At 42.1% G+C, this 16,413-nt stretch overlaps 1 protein-coding gene across 1 annotated transcript in view; it reads right to left on the bottom strand.

Moving 5' to 3' along the window:
* The window catches only part of TMEM45A (transmembrane protein 45A), a 101,466-nt gene extending 85,254 nt beyond the window's left edge, over nucleotides 1-16,212 (bottom strand). Inside the window, exon 1 of the mRNA XM_030861031.2 lies at nucleotides 15,951-16,212. The gene's annotated coding sequence lies outside the window, so the exon portion shown is untranslated. The remainder of the gene's footprint in view (nucleotides 1-15,950) is intronic.
* Nucleotides 16,213-16,413: the final 201 nt, after the last annotated feature.

Here is a 16,413-nt window from a genome sequence, read left to right as displayed (position 1 = left end):
AATCTGAGTGCTTGGTGGCAAAAGATTTTCAGTAATTTTGGTTAAAGAAGAGATCTCTCTACCCTAACAAGTTGGAAGAGAATTCTTTGGTCATCAGCTTGGAAATGGTTGGATTTTATAAGAACTAGTTACAAAAAATATGACTCAACCATATGACTAAGGGCAGTAGTCTTCAAGCAGATTTCCAACAAAGGTTTTTAGAAGATTGGCTCAGTTGCTTCTTTTTTCTCTTTCTGCTTAACTGGCCTTCCCTCTTCATGTTGTTCAGGCCCTCAGTGGAATAATCATCAGGTCCTCCCCTTTCCATCTACCACCACCACAACACCCAATCAAAATCCACTCATCCTGTGAACCAAATGGCCCCTCTAATAAATTAATTTTAGAAATGTGGTTAATGATGAGATGGACTAGAGGTGGAAGTGAGCCCAAAGGAAGGCCAGTGGAGAAGCTCATTTAAACCAGAGTCTTTCTGCCAAGGATGCCACTGCTTTCTCCAATCACTAGTCTAATGGTCCTTTCTATAAGAGTAAGATGCTCAGTGATGTAAGCTAACTTGCTTATCATTTCTCCAATGACTTAGAACACCAGGAAAAAATAATCATTCACCTTTATTCTTGCTTTTTTATTCAACATAGACTCAGAATTGTCCCTGATGGATTGCTTCTCAAATCATACCCACAGGAACAAGACAAAAAGATGGACTTTGGTTTGGAGATGGTGAAGGAGAAGATACTTCTCAATATCATTTGTTAACTAAAACATGGAAAAATAAAGTGATGATATGCCAAACAATGAAGGAGAGATGATACTCCTGCAGCTTTTCATGAAATTTTACTTTCTCAGGCCTAAGTTCCCTCATTAACAATACTCCATCCCCAAGTCTGGCCATGTGCTTCATGATTCAGCACCATCAGTGACTGATGCTGCACCAAAAGGAAAATCCAGAGGCTTCACTGTGCTCAGTGTAAGAGTCAACACTGTTTTCCATAAAACGTAGGACCACTGTACTGTCTGAGTATAGGAGCGGGTGTGTTTTCATGACAGCCCAAACCTTTCGTTTTCACAAGAACTGGTTTCATGTCAGTGTCAGGATACTTCAAAATCCAAACATCCCCTCAGTTGACCTTTCTCCATTTCTAAGTTTTTAAAAGCTCCTTTCAAGACAGGAAAAAAAAATGGGTTGTCTTCATTTCAAAAAATAATCTTGAAGAAGGACCTCTACAGTGGCATGTAAATTAGATTTCCAATCCAAAAAATAAGATCCACAGAAAAGAGGAGGGGAAATATCCCACCATAGCCTCTTCTGAATCCTGTGCAATTTCTGGGAAAATGAGGTTCAGGAGAAAGTTGCCGACAGAAGGGCCATCGTGGGTTTGGGGGGAAGAGGAATGAGAGGAGAGGGCAGAGACAAAAGTGGGGAGATGGAAGCAGGACTGAGACTGAAGCAAAGTCAGAGGCTCCTGCCCCCTTCAAGGGTTTCCCATTGTCAAGCTGATTCTCTTCTCATGGAAAAATAAATTTCCATCTGCGAACCAATCAGAATGTAACTGCTTTTCAGGGCTCAGTTGTTTCATCCACTCATTCCACCCTCTCTTACTCATTAGCACACAAGCAGAAATAATTAAAAATAATGCCAAAACAAAACCAGCGCCGCCTACCACAATTAACAATTGTTAAATTGTATCTAGCTTTTCTGTGCATTTCTCTCCAGAAATCATAACCTTTGTCCTTGATTGCATCGTCCTGGTGGGCTGAAAGTCCCAGATACATGCAGGAATACAGAATGTGGTCCTAAGCTCATCAGGTAAAGGCAGAAAGCCTCAACCATACTCTCTTTTTTTTTTAAGATTTATTTACTTTATTTTTTTTTTTTGGCTGCATCAGGTCTTAGTTGAGGCATGTGGGATCTTCATTGAGGTATGCAGGATCTTTCGCTGTGGCGTGCGGGCTTCTCTCTAGTTGTGGTAGTGGGTTTTGTCTTCTCTAGCTGTGGTGCACAAGCTCCAGGGCTGATGGGCTCTGTAGCTGTGGCACTCGGGTTCCAGACTCATGGGCTCTGTAGTCTGCAGTACGCAGGCTCAGCAGATGTGGGGCGCAGGCTTAGCTGCCCCGCGGCATGTGGGATCTTAGTTCCCTGACCAGAGATCGAACCCGCATCCCCTGCATTGTAAGGCGGATTCTTTACCACTGGACCACCAGGGAAGTCCCATCACCCATGCTCTCTTAATCTCTTTCATACCTATCTCTCTCACTGGAAAACACCAGAGAGGAACAGAACCTCCTCCAATCAATACTGATTTGAAGGAAATGAAAGTGATAAACTTATTCCATCTACCATCTAGCACTACTGCTGTTGTTATTATTATCATTATTGAATACTGCAAGTGAATCGTTTCTGCCCCAAGAACTATCATAGTGACCATGAGAATACTGACCAGTATGCACCCCTGCACCCCAGCTGCAGTAACCCAATCCATAGTACAGTCGACATTAGGAATAAAAGTAAAGTTTTTGAAGACCTCTGATCAAAAGCCTCTTTTCTAGGTGAAAACATGACTTTTAAGACCTCTGCTTTAAAAGACAAACTGGGGGGCTTCCCTGGTGATGCAGTGGTTGAGAATCTGCTTGCCAATGCGGGGGACACGGGTTCGAGCCCTGGTCTGGGAGGATCCCACATGCCGCGGAGCGGCTGGACCCGTGAGCCACAACTGCTGAGCCTGCGCATCTGGAGCCTGTGCTCCACAACGGGAGAGGCCGTGACAGTGAGAGGCCCGCGTAAAAAATATATAAATAAATAAAAATTTTAAAAGACAAACTGACTTGGGACTTCCCTGGCGGTCCAGTGGTTGGGACTTCACCTTCCAATGCAGGGGGTGTGGGTTCAATCCTTGGTCGGGGAGCTAAGGTCCCACATGCCTTGCGGCCAAAAAACCCCAACAGAAAACAGAAGCAGTACGGTAACAAATTCAATAAAGACTTTAAAAATGGTCCACGTCAAAAAAAATCTAAAAAAGACAAACTGACTTCCAATTTTTTCAAAGACTGACCATTTAGTCCCAATCCTTCAAAGAAAGTAACATTTCCATCAAATGAGAGTAATGGTATCTTGTTGTCATCTTCAAGTAGGAGCTTTCCTACAAATTGATCTGAGATACAACATTTTAAGAAACATATACTTTTCCAGCATCCAAGAGATTTATAAGTTGTATGAAGAAAAGCCATATATCAGCACCGGCAGAATGGGAGAGGATTGCAAGGTGCTTAGCACCAGCCAAACTGAAGAAAACTTGTTTTTTCAAGCAGCAAAGCATCTAAGAAGAGATATCCAGAAGATATGGTGCCAGGCTGAACTTCAGGGCAGTGATGAATCAGAGAAACACACCTGGTGACCAAATTTAAAACTATCTAATTCTCAGAGGAGAATAGACAGCCCAGGTTCAAAGCTTAGAGCTCATTTATGGACCCCCAGAGCATTAAGCTCATGCATGACCCCAGAGTAACCTCTCTGATCCAACCTCAAACTGCTGGTGGTGAAGTAGAGGTCTGAATCTTCAGCCTTGCTCACAGTCCTAACAAGACATTGGTGACTTCAATCCCTGTACACTCCTGTTGAATTTCAAAGGCTTCTGGTTCTAGACCCTGGCTTAACCCACCCCTTAGACCTGTCAGCAGATCTTGGCCTCCCTGGTTTGGCCCTTACTGCTCTCTAAGGCATTTGATTCCGAGTCATCCATTGGCCTCAGAGAATTAGCCCCACCTCGCCCTCCATTCATTGTCCCCTACTCCCAGCTCCAACCCTTGGGACGGATACATGATGCGCTTGGCTGTTTACCTTACCATAATCCAATGGGGAAGCTGGAGTTATCAAACACAGGAAAAGTATTTCAAAAAAACAATAATAGACATCAAAGAGGAACTGCTATCTCAGAAGCCAAGGTAAATATCAACACAGACCATGGTGTGGCAGACTCCAGCTTGTTATGTACAAAATGTTACTCTGAAGGCCTCGACTATTTGACTTTTTAATGGTACAAAAATGTGTATGGAAATACACCTCTAGGACAGTCAAGGACAGTGTATTTACATTTTAAACACAACTGCTTTACTTTCTTTTTTTTTTTTTTTTTGCGGTACGCGGGCCTCTCACTGTTGTGGCCTCTCCCGTTGCAGAGCACAGATTCCGGACGCGCAGGCTCAGCGGCCATGGCTCACGGTCCCAGCCGTTCCGCGGCATGTGGGACCTTCCCGGACCGGGGCACGAACCCGTGTCCCTTGCATCGGCAGGCAGACTCTCAACCACTGCGCCACCAGGGAAGCCCGGATATTGCTTTTTTATGATTTGTTAGGCACGTCTGGAGCAGTGCTCAGTGTAGGGTTAATTATTCCCCATTACTGAGGCCAGACCTTCCTGAATGTTCTGCCCAATACTTCGTGAACTATGAGTTTTCCAGTGTGGTTGGAGGGAATAAGCAATATTCCCGGACTTCTGTGAGTGCAGGGCACTGCTCTCCACCCCCTCCCTGTCCCCTCCCCCATCTTTGCACCCCTTCCCCCTTCCCCCTTCCCCCTTCCCTCCAGCCTCCTGCAGTTGCCTCATTTGCTCTGATGAATCCTTGAGGAGCCTTTCTGCAGATCTCCAGTGCCCTCTCTCTGTGCAGCTCTCTTGGTTCTAGAGCTCTGTCCTGAGAACTCCAGCCACCTTGGTTTCCCTGGGCTCTTAGCATCACCTCCTCAACTCAGGGAGTACGAGTTCCACCTGCGGCTCAGCCTGGAACCTCTTACCTGGCAGCCAGCTGGAGCAGTCCAAGCACTCACCTCTTTTTTTTTTTTTAACATCTTTATTGGAGTATAATTGCTTTACAATGGTGTGTTAGTTTCTGCTGTATAACAAAGTGCATCAGCTATACATATACATATGTCCCCATATCTCTTCCCTCTTGTGTCTCCCTCCCTCCCACATCCCACCCCTCTAGGTGGTCACAAAGCACCGAGCTGATCTCCCTGTGCTATGCTGCTGCTTCCCACTAGCTATCAGTTCATTCTCAAGCCCTCACCTCTTTTGTTTGTGATTTCTTGGGGATCGTTGCCTTCCCACTGCCTGATGGCCAGCGTTTCAAAAACCGTATATTGTTTCATATATTTTATCTGATATTATTTCAGGTTATTTCAGGCAAAAGAATAAATCTGGCCCTGTTACTCTATCTTGGGCAAAAACAGAACTTCTTTAAAATTCAGTCAACTTAGCACTAAATACCAGTATTACACAGAAAAGATACTATCAATACTTTAACCCGTGTTTTTCAAAATAAGGTCCTTGAGCCGCCTGCCTGAGAATCTCCTGGGATGCTTGATAAAATGAACATTCCTACTTCACATCCCCAGATCTACTGAATATAAATTTCTTGCCGCTAAAGTTTGACAGTTGTTTTCATTACCAGGACAATTCATTAACAAAAGACAATAAAATTCCTCTTCTGAAAGTTGGGAAATCATTAGAATTGGCAATGGGTTAAAAAGGCATTGAAATGATAAAGCCTGAAACGATGTTCACACCAGCTTTTATAGCTTTCAGCTACAAAAGCATGCTCTGTATAAACCATGACTCTCCATGGCTACATGAGCAATTCTGGAGCTGCTTCCTACTCATTCATTGCAACAGTAGTGCTCCATTTGGAGACTAGAAAGCAATGGTGAGATGGGGAGAGAATCTTGACTGCCTCCACACAGAGGGCCTCTGGATGGCAAGTGTTCAGGGCCAAAGTCAAACCAACCAAGAAACTGTTTTGCCAGGATGTGTGCTTCCCCTCAGCTCACTGAATAAAGTCATGCTCCCCACCAATGAATTTTCATCAACAGTAACAACAATCACACTATCAATCTTTTATTCTCCAATCTCAAGAGCAATTGGAATGACCCCTGTACCATCCTGACCCATATCAGTCCCATTTTCTGAGGAAAGAAACAAACAGCCTAACACGCTTGTATAAGGTGTGAACAGAATATGGATATCATGAGGCTGAGTCTATCAGAGGAGCAGTAGGTTACATTACTCGAGCAGAGTTCCTCACAAATCTTCTCTGGGACTTGGTATTGGCCATCTCACTCATTTTGAAGCTAGTGGCAAAGTTCTCGCTCCTGGAGGAAGTGAGGGAAGCACCAGTGCAAGCTTGAGCTTGTAGACGAAAGAACAAAACAAAGCGTATCTCACATCTCAAATCATTATGTGTTCTCTACCTGAACCTACTTTTTTATCCAAAGTCTGACTACATTTCATTAGCATTGGGGGAAGAGTGGGCAAGGTGGAGATGGAGATGGGAGAATGTAGGCAGAGCCAGGTTACCTTTCAGCCCATGGTAAATATCTGGACTTTATGTTAAATGCAGTGGGAAGCCATTGCAGGGTTTAAGCAGGGGAATGATGGGGCCTTATGTGTATTTTTAAAGAATCATCCTGGTTGCTTTGTGGCACATCCTGGTTGTTTTACAGGGGGCAAGGGTGAAAGCAAGGAGAACCCTAGGACAATGCTAGTGAAGCCATAGTCTGTGGACCAACGCTAGTAAGCAAACTGTTCACCATCTGCAACAAGATAATCACGGAAACTGACAGTAAACGTTTAGAAACTTTAAAACATTTTAGAGTAATACGACATTGCTGCAACATCCAAATAGGAGTTTTTATATTTTTACAAAAATGTCAAGCTTCACTGGACCGAGGGAAAAAAAATAAAACCAAAACCAAACTGATCGTTTACCACAGACAGTTTAATACACTGTGGCAGTAATTCAGGCCAGGGGTGATGGATGCCGGAACTAGGGTGTATCAGGCACAGAGGATACAAAGTGTTCACCCTCCCAGGATTACAAAGGATGGTAAGAGGAATCTGGCAGATCAGGACAAGGAATCTGGTGCATACAGAAAGACTTCTACCTCTGCTAACCAGCACTAGACTCGACTACTCACCAACCCTCTGAGAAGTTGCCATCAACAGCAGTTGCTTCACTCCTGAGTGTATTACACATGGCATAAATGTTAAGCGTTCAGACACTGAAATGAGGTTATCCTATGTTTAAGTCCTGATTTCATCACTGTGTGATCTTGGAAGAGTTACTTAACCTCTCTGGGCCTCAGTTACCTCATCTATAAAATGGGAATAATAAGAGCCTCTATCCCATAAGGTGTCCATGAAGATAAAATGAGAAGAACCCTGAGAAGAGGCTGACACCTCATAAATGGTCACTCAGCCATTAGTTGTTTGTGTATTTTTCTGGGAAGAAAGAGCTTTAAAGCATGATGACAGTTACATAATCTCTATCCTCCGTGGAGCACAATAAAGTTCACAAAACCCTATCACATACAGTACTTCATGACTCCTCTCTTAGAAGTAGGGAGAGACAGGCCTGATTTTCTGATGAGGAAAATGAGGCTTAGTGTCCATACAGAGGTTCCCAAATTGCCCCAGGAGGATGAGGTATTGATTCATCCCTCTTCTCCCCACAGTGGAAACAACCTGTCCGAAAAGTCACACAAGCAGCAAGAAAAAAACCAAGATCACCGTGCTCTTCCACAGTCTGTCTTCATGCCCTTAGTGCATACAAACCGAAGGCAGAGCAGGAGGAGGAAAAGCAACACCAGAGATGGAGAAGCTGGGGTTCAGTTCTCCTTCCTGCCAGCTTAAAGGTAAGGAGCATCTAGGTCTCTGACCCCAGTTCCCCCATTCTTCCTCAACACAACTTTCTCTCTCCCCCTTATTACTCTCTCTTCCTCGGACCTTTATCCCCAAGGTTCAGCTGTGACATGACTTTTGTGTGAGTATTTTTCATGATTTTTTTCTTCTTCACTAACATTTTTAATGTTATTGAATTTTCATTATTTATTAAACATACAGTGTCCCTAAAACTGTCCTAAATGTGCTCCTTACTACCATACCTCTCTCTATTTTGGCTTTTCCTCTCTTCCTTTAAGAGTTTTTGACAATCATTTGTCTGAATTATTCCTGGCTTACAGAGAGAGGAAGCAAGAATCAAATAATTGGAGAAAAACTCTCTGAGCTAAAGAAAGACTTGGGCCTTCAAATGGAAAGGACACATCAAGAGAAAACAGGATGTTAAAAAAATTTTTTTTAAGATCCATACCTAGACATATCAAAGTGAAATTCAGAACTTTATACTTTTTTAATTTAAAGTGTAAGGAAGTAATTTAATATAGGGCTACTTGGATATGAAGGATGCCATTTGAGTTTTATGAGAGTAGTTATTAATCCCAATATTTTGATATTTTAATCTATTGTTTTGTCTGTAGGAGAATATTTTAGGAACTAATATATCTTTTTCTGAAGAAATAGTTACCCAAATTTCAAAAATCTCTTATATTTCACTTTGGTTTCTTTTTCTTCTATTAAATTTATGACAAATGAAATATAATACTTTTTACTGAAAATGTATTTGGTGGTAGACTCTGGGCCAGGGATAAACACAGTGTCTCTACACAAGAAACTGGGTCTATTTGGCCACCTAGTTGTTGACTCAAGTCAGAAAACAGAGTAAGTAGGATTTCAGGTCATTAGGAGGGAATTCAAATGCCTCCTAAACACCTAAGTTCCTACCAGGAAATGACACAGCCACAGGGGAATTCTGGCTCTGAAAAAAGTGAAGTTAATGGGAGCTCTACATAATTTGGTGAGAAAGAGTTCACCTTTCAGCTTAAAGAAGTTAGTTTTCATGGGAATGAGGCCACAAGGAACAGTGCAAGCAGTCTGATTTGAGAAGCTTAGCCCAATGCCACTCTTACTTTAAGTGGCTTGGTCTTCTATAGAAAAAGAACATTCTTTCATTTGAGCTTCACCTACTGTTCTCCATGACAAGATATGCCACAAAAATCTATACATCTCAGGTGACAGGTTGAGATTTGTATATTATACATGTATATGCTTATGTATGTGTGGAGCTAAAAAAAAAACAAAAAACAAAGGCAGAACAATGAATACAATATGGTCTCATTTATATTTTAAAATTATATTTACGTTTAGATCTATACCTGTGAGTGGATTCTTGGAGAAGGTCTAGAAGGATACAGGCCAAACTACTAACAAAGGTACCTTGGGGACAGTAGTGGGATGGGAAGAAAGCAGGTAAGAAAAGGGGAAAACATTACTTTTGACTCTATACACTGTTTCAATTTTTTCAGCTCATATAGATTACTTTTTTAATTCTAAAGCCAAAAGAAATTAGAAGGGTTAGGAAAAAAGAAAGAAACAAAAAAAGAAAGAAGGAAAGAAAGAAAGAAAAAGAAAGAAAGAAAGGAAGGAAGGAAGAGAGAGAGAGAGGGAGGGAGGAAGGAAGGAAGGGAGGAAGGTGGAAAGAGAGGAAGGAAAGCTATCAGCAATCAATGCCCTTTAACCATAGGAAAAATCTTTCTTTCTTGTAGAGAGTAAAAGTTATCAGAAGTAGAAATTTTGAGTAATTCTATGAGGAAAAAATTAGCACTTTAGACATAGTTTTAAAAATAAGTCAAGAATGAATCAATATTTTAATACTATGTCTATATGTATTCTAATGGTGTTTATATAGAGAAGAGCATTATAATGATTAATAAGTGAATTGCTTAGATATCCACATACAAAACAATAAAGTCGGACCCTTACCTCCATCATATACAAAAATTAATTCAAAATGTATCAAAGACCCAAACATCAGAACTAAAACTATAAATCTCTTAGAAGAAAACACAGAAGAAAATCTTCATGACACTTGATTTGGCAATGATTCTTGGATATGACACCAAAAGCACAGGCAACAAAAGAAAAAATATATTAATCGGACTACATCAAACGACGATACCAACAGAGTGAAAAGGCATCCCAGGGAATGGGAGAAAATATCTGCAAATCATATACCCAATAAATAGATAACATCAAGAATATATAAAGAACACCTACAACTCAATAAGAAAACAAAACCTGACTTAAAAATGAGCAAAGAACTTAAATAGACCTTTCTCCAAAGAAGATATACAAATGGTCAATAAGCACAGGAAAGGGTGCTCAACATCACTAATCAGAAACACAAATCAAAGACACAATAAGATATCACTTCATATCCATGAGGATGGCTGTTATTAAAAATAAAAACAAACAAACAAAAAAACCCAGAACAACAAGTGTTAGCAAGGATGTAGAGAAATCAGAATCCTTATGCATTGTTGATAAGAATATAAAATGGTGCAGGGCTTCCCTGGTGGCGCAGTGGTTAAGAATCCGCCTGCCAATGCAGGGGACACGGATTCGAGCCCTGGTCCAGGAAGATCCCACATGCCGCGGAGCAACTAAGCGGTGCGCCACAACTACTGAGCCTGCGCTATAGAGCCTATGAGCCACAACTACTGAAGCCCGCGTACCTAGAGCCCGTGCTCCGCAACAAGAGAAGCCACGACAATGAGAAGCCCACACATCGCAACGAAGAGTAGCTCCCACTAGCCGCAACTAGAGAAAGCCCACGCACAGCAACAAAGACCCAACGCAGCCAAAAATAAATAAAATTTATTTTAAAAAATAAATAAAATTTATTTTAAAAAAATAAAATGGTGCAGCTACTGTGGAAAACAGTATGGCAGGTCCTCAAAAAATAAAAAATTGAATTACTTTATGATCCAGAAGTAATTCCACTTCTGGGTTTATACCCAAAATAATTGAAAGCAGGAACCCCAATAGATATTTCTACACCAATGTTCATAGCAGCATTATTCACAACAGGCAAAAGATGTAGTATTAGTCAGGGTTCTCCAGAGAAATATAACCAATAGGATATAGATATATAGGTAAATATATATGAAGAAAGAGAGAGAGAGATTTATCTCAGAAATTGGCTCACATGACTGTGGAGGCTGGTAAATCCAAAAGCTTCAGGATAAGCTAACAAACTGGAAACCCAGGGAAGAGTTGCTGCTGCAGTTCAAGTCTTAAGGCAGTCTACTGGCAGAATTCCCTCTTCAAGGGAGACCAGTCTTGTTCTGTGAAGGCCTTCAAATGACTGGATGAGACCCACCTACATTATGGAAGCTAATCTGCTTTACTCAAAGTCTACTAATCTAAATGTTAATTTCATCTAAAAATACCTTTACAAAAATATCTAGAATAATGTTTGACCAAATATCTGGATACTGTGGCCTAGACAAATTGACACAAAACGTTAACTTCACAGACAGAAATAACCCAAATGCCCATCAACGTTTTGTTTGGGATAAACAAAATGTGGTATATACATACAATGGAAAATTATTCAGCCTTAAAAAGCAATGAAATTATGACACTTACTACAATATGGATGAACCTTGAAGACATTATGCTAAGTGAAACAAGCCAGTCATAAAAGGACAAATACTGTATAATTCTACTTATAAGAGGTAACTAGAGTAGTCAAATTCATAAACACAGAATACAGAATGGTTGTTCCCAGAGGGTGGGGGGAGGGGAGGGGAAGGTAACAGAGAGTTATTGTTTAATGAATACAGAGTTTCAGTTTGATGAAAAAGTTCTGGAGGGACTTCCCTGGTGGCACAGTGGTTAAGAATCCGCCTGCCAATGCAGGGGACATGGGTTTGAGCCCTGGTGCGGGAAGACCCCACATGCTGCGGAGCAACTAAGCCCGTACACCACAGCTACTGAGCCTGCGCTCTACAGCCCGCATGCCACAACTACTGAAGCCCACGTGTCTAGAGCCCGTGCTCCGCAACAAGAAAAGCCACCACAATGAGAAGCCCGCACACCGCAACGAAGAGTAGCCCCTGCTCGCCGTAACTAGGGAAAGCCCCCGCACAGCAACGAAGACCCAAGGCAGCCAAACTAATTAATTAATTTATTTATTTATTAAAAGTTCTGGTTGCACCATAATGTAAATGTACTTGATGTCACTGAACTATACACTTAGAAATGGTTATAATGCCAAATTTTATGTTATGTTTATTTTACCACAGTAAAAAAAAATGAATTGCTTACATGTATAGGCTTTACTATGACGCAGACACCATGCTAAATGCCTTATATTGATTTTCTCATTTAATGCCTTTGATATTCCCATTTTATAAATAATAAAGCCTAGAGAAAGTGACTTGCTCAAGGCACACTAGTAAGAAGCAGATCTAGGGTTGAAACCCTTCATCTGACTCAAAAATCCATGTGCTCAGTCAGTGTGCTATACTGAAAAGAGTGACTACATTAAGGTAATGAGACAGAAAGCAAATTAAACTGTTTTTCAAGTAATATTTTAAAGTTGATTAAACATATTAAAAATTTTAAGAATGAATTCCCCCAAAAATATCGAATCCAGACTGGGTATGACTAATAATAAGACACCTAAAATAGTCCTACGTTAACCTTCACCATGAGACATTCCTATCCCCAAACCACAGCATCTCCAGAAATAAGACAAGAAACCAGGCTGCCCAAGAAATAGGAATAGAAAGTGTACCTGGCATCTGCCCCATTCTTCCACAAGCCTTGGAACATTTCATAGTTTCTCTATTATTTTTAAATAAAAGTACTGTAGTTCCATTTATATTTTTAAATTATATTTACGTTTAGATCTACACCTGTGAGTAGATTTTGGAGAAGGGCTGGAAGGATACAGACCAAACTATTAGCAAAGATTACCTCTGGAGAAAGGAGTAAAATGGAAAGAAGGCAGGTAAATAAAGGGGAAACCATTACTTTTGACACATACACTCTGTTCCAGTTTCTCAAAGGATACAGTCATTCAACTGACATTACTGAATGTCTACCATAAGTCCAGGGTCTATGGTGGTTCTGTTCAATCAAGATGAAAAGACAGAATGATTATCTGTAATGAGCTCCATCTAATAAACAAGTAACACATCTCCTGTCTGCATGTGCAACGCATCCCATAGACAAGATTCATGTTGGTATTATAGTCCCTGCAGGGAATTTTTACCAACCCCACTCCTCCAAATGGTCCCTCCCCCTCCAGTGATTCTCCCTCCATGGACTTCTTGACTACCACCGCCACAAACAAGAAGAGCAGCCCTGCTGTATTACACCCAAGGCAGCATAGACTAGTGGTGAAGGCTTGGGCTCTGGAGTTACACCGTCTGGGTCTGCGTCTGTCATTTGTACAGTGTGACCTTGGGCAAGTTTCTTAATCCGCCCGTGCCTCTGTCACCTCAGCTAATAGGTACCAACCCTCACAGGATTACTGAGAGGCTATATGAGTTAAGGCAGGTAAAGCACTCAGAACAATGTCTGTCATATATTAAGTGTTCAGAAAATCCATTACTCATAGATGGATCAAATAGCCTTCTAGAAGCAACAGACTGTCCCAGGGAAAAGAAATAAAAGATCATCCAATGGAAGAGGGATCTTAGAGATCATTTTACAGATGATGGCACAGAGAGGGCCATAATGGCTCAATGTCTTGCCCAAGGACATGCAGGTGGTCCACGGCAGCATCAGGACCAGACTCAGGTTCTCTCTGACACAGCACAGTGCTCACGAGGAAGAGAAAGCAGAGCTCTCCAAACTGACTTGTCACTTAGGTGCATACTACAGGTCTCATCTACTTTAATACTTGTGCATCCTAAAGTTATAAGTATTAGCATGTGAATGCTCGATTCTCTGAGCAGCATGAAAAAGGGCTTTTTGGCACACACACTGTGTGTGTAGGGGTTGGGGAGGGGTACAGGTGCAACAATCACATCCATGTCAAAGACTTTAGGGCATGACCTGTTTCTGAAATGTAGCCTCGGTAATAGTCCAGGATGCCAGACCACTTCAGCAGAGCTCCAAGACAGCCACCACAGAGTGAGTCCAAAAAGTGGAGCTGAGACTCACTGGTCAGTCCTGCAAGGCCCTGAGATGGGGGTCACTGAAGCAGTGGAGCAGATCAGGAAGGGTATGCTGGGCAAGGGGGAGAAACTGAGAGATGGATCATTCCAGAAACACCTCCAACTATGTAACTGCTGCAAGTTCAGCTTGTGACCCCCTACCAATCTTACTTCCCAAGCCTCTCCTTCCCCACAGAGAGGGTCTCCATGCCGCCCTCTCCTACCCCTCCCACTTTTCCAACCTTTCCACCTACTAAGCTCTCACAGATTATCCCACATCACAACCCAACATCCCCCCAGGAGAAATTCACACTTTTCAGCCTCAGTGCATTTTTGCCCATGCTTTCCCTTCCTCCTGGAGTGCCTGCCACCTTCTGTTCTATGATCCCTTTCCCCTCAACCAAAGTCATTTGGCAAAATCCTTTTCCAGAAATGCCAACCCTTTCTTGAAACCATCCTCTTTCCCAGAGGGAAAGATCCTCTTTCCCAGAGCCCTCTAGGTCTTTCTAAGGCACTTGATAAATTCTACCTCACTCCCCTCTCCAAACTCTCTCTCCTTTACAGCCATATACAATGCCCAATTAACAAGGGGTCTGCACTCAGTAAACACTAGTTGCTAGTGTAGAAGTCAAAATGCTGGCTGGGAAAACAAGTGCAGCACGGGAAGCCGAAAAGGACGGCAATGAAGAGTGTGCACAACAGCAAAGACTAACTCTGTGCCAGAACCAAGGGTTTAACACGTGTTAACTCACCTAGTTTTCAAGACAATCCCATGAGATAGGTGCTATTATCGCCACACCACGTACAAAGGAGGGAACTGAGGTATGATGGACTGAGTAACCTACCCAAGGTCAAACAGCAGGGTTTTAAATTGAACCAGGCCAGCTGGCTCTTGATACTGATTCTCTGCAACATTGTTCCTTCTAACCCTACATCCCTGAAAACCACTTCACCTCTTCCACTCACAGTGTGCAGTGCCTTTCTGAATCAAAAACACACTTTGCAACTTGCAATTATGGCACCTACTGCTTTCTAAGTCAAAAATTAAAGATCAATTCTGGCCACAGCTGCCACAAGAGTAAATAACATGTGATAAAGTCTCAAATCTAAAACATTGCTTAAACAGAGACAATTAGAGATGTTTGGGATGGAATGGGCCTCTGGCCATTCACCTAGCTCAGTATTTGCCATCATTTCCATTTTAAAGTCCTGAAATATATACCAGAATTATGTGCAAGCACAAACATCTAACAGCACTCTGAATATTACTCTGATAGAATTATGGGGGTAATAATATAATTATAAGCTTACTGATGCACACAGTGGTCTATCACGTTTAGTATGGTTTTTTAACAATCATCAAGGAATTTGGGCCTACCACTAAGGACAGGAGAATATAGAAAAGACATTGAGCTACATTCACATGTAAGTGAAACAGTAATTACCTATATAATTCAGGATTTAAATAATTTAATATTAAATATTCCATTAAAGAAAGCAAAAGTTTTGTTAATTCTGAAAGCCAGATAACTTTTCAATCTTTTGACGAAACAGGGGGGGACTTCCGTGGTAGTGCAGTGGTTAAGACCCCATGCTCCCAATGCAGGGGGCCTGGGTTCGATGCCTGCTCAGGGAACTAGATCCCACATGCATGCCATAACTAAGAGTTCGCATGCTGCAACTAAGGAGCCAGTCTCCCGAAACGAAGACCCAGCGCAACCAAATAAATAAATAAATACTTTAAAAAAACAGGGAGGGGGGATGGATAAAAATTCCGGCTTTACAAATGTATACCTGTTCTCACAGAAAGAAAATAGAAAAATAAATGTATCAATAGATTCAACTTTGAAGTTAGGAGAGGCTTTTTACAGGATAACAGTTAAATTTCTCTTCCCAGAAAATTTTTAAATAGCATACAGATAACCCCAAAATTAAATTTAATTATATTACATTAAAATGTTAGCAAAGCAGAAGAAAAGAAAACGAGGTTCTGTGCAGTTTGTGGCAGCAAGCGATATTTTTCTCTCCCTGATGAGAAGGCTTAGTGAGAACAGCAAAAAGACGCAGGGTAGAGATCACAGAGGGAGAAATAAGATATCCAGCACGTACCCAAAACTTACCCAACTCAGTCTTACTCAACGCTATTTTTCCCACTTTGCCAGTTTTAAATCAGACAGCGGCTGGGCTTTTGCTGTTGCTGTTTCTGTCCTTTTGATCCCAGAGCCCCATGAAAGTTAAACTGTGTGTTGGATGGGATCTGGCCCCGTCTCGCATTAGGGCGAAAAAAGTTTTAAACTTGGATTCCTGGTTGCTTCTTTGGAAAAGTGAATAAGTAAGTGGCTCAAAGGAGAGGACGTGGGGGACGTGCTCAGCTGACGTCGGGCCCGCGAAGGGGCCGCACAGTTCCTCAGCGCAGCTGTCCAGATGTGCCTCATCTGGTTCCCCGGCGGGGCACGAGCCTCGGCGGCCACGGCTAGCAGAAGCTCCAGCTCATTGGTCTCCGGGGCTCCTCGCTTGCCGCCTATTGGCCGGCCGGCCCGCCACTCCCTCGGTCCTTGGGCCCGCCCCCCGCCCGCCGGGCCA

The sequence above is a fragment of the Globicephala melas genome, chromosome 4 (genome assembly GCF_963455315.2).
Source record: "Globicephala melas chromosome 4, mGloMel1.2, whole genome shotgun sequence".
NCBI lineage: Eukaryota > Metazoa > Chordata > Mammalia > Artiodactyla > Delphinidae > Globicephala > Globicephala melas.
This window is presented reverse-complemented; position numbering and strand designations above follow the sequence as displayed.